Consider the following 3664-nt stretch of genomic DNA (forward strand, 5'->3'; position numbering starts at 1 on the left):
TGTACCATCATGCAACACTTGTGATTTGGTTCAAAGATGTTACTTCTGGGAGTGATTCCACAGGCAAATATAGCTTAAAAGAATGACTTGTACCTTGAAATTTTTTTGCAAACTTGACTCATCTATAGTATTGCCTCTGGTTTCCAGCTGTCACTGCTATTTTTAAGGTCTTTCCATGGTTATGACCATGCTGCTGCCTTGTGAAGGCCACTTCAGAGGACTTAGTTAGAAAAGTATGTCATTTTCTCATTTTTAGACTTTTTTTTTCTCTTTATGGTACTTTAGAGATAAATAATATGGGATAGCTTTACGTTATTTTTCCAGAGAGTGTACATCTTGTTTTTACACTTCATTATGTTAAGCCACATTGCATATTTTTATTTAAAGTTTATCCACATTCTTTCTTATGACTGAACAGTATTCCATCATGTGAATATACCTTAATTTATTTCATTATTTCTTATTGGAAGATGCTAATCAGTAGATGCTGGGTTTTTCCCTGTCTTTTGCTGTTATGAACAATATTGCAATGCATATACTTTAGTTTCTTTGCACAAGTGGAAAATGTCTATAGTTTCCTCATTCTTATTTTTTGTTAATGGCTCCAACATTATCAAGTTCAGTCAGTTCTTCATTTGTATCCAACCTTTTAAAGGGGAGGAAGAAATGGTAAAGTTACTTAAAAATAATAAGGTAGCCTGAAGAATTTGCTCTTTTTTTTTTGGCATTGTCCAAAATATTTTATTATCTAATGGAAAAAAAGCCATTAATACTCAAATGAAGAAGAAATCACATTAAAAACATATAAGAACCAGCCTCAAAGAACAATCAAGCAGCAGTTAGAGGGATGGAAAAATACTTCAACAGAACATCAGTTTTCTTCAAAATATTATTTGACAATACAATTCAATTCACTGGCTACAACAATTCATAGAACTTTTCAATGTTTTCTTGAGATGTAACAGTTCACTGTTGCAGTGTTTTCAAATGACAAATCAAGTGCTATTTCTTGGTTAAAAAGGTCACTGGTAGATCCATCTGCTTGTAAAGATGTTACTTCATTGCTGGAAAAATCCCCTCCCAAGAAAAGAAAACTGTTTGAAGTCTCTGCTCCATATCTTACAACTCATCTTTTCCTAAGTCATTAAGCTCCACATCACTGAGATCAATATCATCTTCCATGGGAGCTCACCATCCTTGCTGGCCCAACGTTCTATCATAATTATTTTAGGAAAGCCTCACCTCTGACAGGTGTTGTAGATCCACGCCCAAAAGAGAGCTCCCTGAGAAACTTGTTGATGTCTTGTTTGCTGAAAGACCCTTTCAGAAAAGCAAATTTCATCTTACATGTGTTAATGCTTGCCATGGCAGGGTATTCAAACCTGCCAATTCCTAATGCATTCTCAAGTTCATACTGAGCTCCAGCTTCTGTCCGCAGCTACCCCTGCTTTTTCTTTTTGCATTTGTCTGCCAACTTCAGAAGAACTTCCAAATAAGAATTTCTGCCTGCAGCTCCACTATCAAGAATATGGAGCAACACAGCCTCAACTCAGAGCTGATGATCTTTACAAGCCTTCTTGGCAATGTCCTTGTGGATTATCTCAAGCAGCTCAGGAGGGCATTGTCAGAAAACAAATCTAAGGTCTGTGAAACCAGGTTAGATCTTGTCTGCCCACCTTCATAATCTAGAAGAGACTCACCTTTCTGAAAAATCTTGATTGTAGGGAATCCCTTAAGTTTCATATCAGCTGACTAGAGCCTGCTTAACTGTAGCATTCCAGCTGCTTTTCCTTTAGTTTGCTCCTTTACCTCTGTAAAAGCTGCAGCTGCCCATTCTGGCTCTGGGTTTTTGCAGTGTCCACACCAAGGAGCATAAAATTCAAACATCCAAGCATCTTCACTATCAAAGGAATTTTGATCAAAGCTGTCATCTGTCAGTTCAATCACATCTTTTTTACTTGAACTTTCACTTCTGCTTTGTTTTCCAGAACTATAGCCACCGGTCCTTCCCCCAAGGCCATCCTTACGAGCTGCTGCAAAGCACTGAGAGTGGCATCCAGGATGGCTTTCCAGGTTCTGCCACCCTGATAATCTTCTGGTCTGTTTTTGTTGGATCCAAAGGTCTTGATGGTAGGAAATCCCTGAACACATCACACTGACCTCCTAGGGACTGATGTTTATCTGTATCAATCGCACTAACTTTTACATCTTTTAATGCAGTTGTTACTATCTTCTATTCTCATGTTAATCTTTGGCAATGGCCATCCCATGGGGGACAGAATTCTACAAGTTACAAACTATCACTTTGAATAACTTCTTGGTTGAAATTTGATGGAGTTAATTCAATTACATCATCATTAGAGGAATACAGATCATTACTGCTAGGAAGAAGGTACAGCTCACCAGACCCAGTACCAGGGCAGCCACGCCAAGCACCCATCCCACTCCACTGCCGTCTCAGCTCTAGAATTTGTTCATGAGTGCACATGAGGCATTCTCTAGGAAATCTTATAGAAATTAGTGGTGGTGGTGGTGGGATACTTTGCAAGTAACTGCAATGTTCTTGGTCTGTTATATGCATTATTCTAATTCCCACAATTAGTCAGATCTGATCATGCCTGTTTTTCAGATGGGCTGAGGCTCAGCGACATTAGGAATTTGGCCAAAGTCACAAAATAAATTCCTCAGGTCAGGGTATGGAAGAGGATTATCTAATTCCTAATCCCACATCCAATCCTCAAATCTCTGAGGTCTATTGCATGCTATCAGCCTTTATATGCTGATTCAGTATGTCTTCTGAGTTGACTGGGTGCCCATTGCTATCTCACCAGCTTCAGGTCCTCTTGCCTTCTGTGATTTTCCTTCCAATTTCTCCTGCTCACTGCTCTCCAAATAACCTCACTCCAATACCCATTCAATGTATCTATCATTAGACTGTTCTTTCAATCCAGTTCTCATACCTCGTCACCATCTGGGCCCACTTGCCTTTTTCCTCTATGGTATCTTCCCTGTACACCGCAGGGTGCAGGGACTTTTTCACCAGGTATATGGGATATGAGGAAGTGGGAGGGTGCTCCCAGCCCCTTACCCTCACCTCAATCTGAGCAACTCTAGTCCAATCGCTTCGTGTATGGGCAAGGAGTGTGGATAATATTTTATTTGAGAGAGAGAAAAAAAGATTCCTAAAACTAACAACAGAACAGAGAACCACTAACCAGCTCCATAAGGACGGGAAATTTTCTGTCATCTTCCATCTATATCCCCAGCACAAAGAATGGCGCCTAGTAGGTGCTACATAAATATGTCTGGAAGGAATAAATGCATGAATGGATTTAATTAATTTTGGCTCCATCAACGTACTGACTGAAACTTTGGTTAAGTGACTCAATTGCCACAAGCCTCTTTTGGTTTGCTTTTCATGTGGAAGCAACCTCAGTAGGATTATGGAGATTAAAAATGTAAAGTAGCTAGTATGGGATCTGCAACATTCTAAACTTTGGCTTTATTGCTTTTTCTATATCAAAAGCTATTAGCTGTCTCCTAGACCTATCTTCACCTGGAATTTTCTGTCCTCTTTCCCTTTTTGATTTTTTTTTTCCTGCCAGAGCCATTAAAGGCTTTTCCCAGTGTTTCCCAGCTGAAGATAACTTCTTCCTCTTAACGT

At 39.3% G+C, this 3664-nt stretch overlaps 1 pseudogene; it reads right to left on the reverse strand.

Annotated features, from left to right (window-relative positions):
* Positions 1 to 872: 872 nt before the first annotated feature.
* On the reverse strand, positions 873 to 2908 carry LOC143682885 (protein disulfide-isomerase A6 pseudogene; annotated as a pseudogene).
* Positions 2909 to 3664: the final 756 nt, after the last annotated feature.

This window comes from Tamandua tetradactyla, chromosome 5, assembly GCF_023851605.1.
Source record: "Tamandua tetradactyla isolate mTamTet1 chromosome 5, mTamTet1.pri, whole genome shotgun sequence".
NCBI lineage: Eukaryota > Metazoa > Chordata > Mammalia > Pilosa > Myrmecophagidae > Tamandua > Tamandua tetradactyla.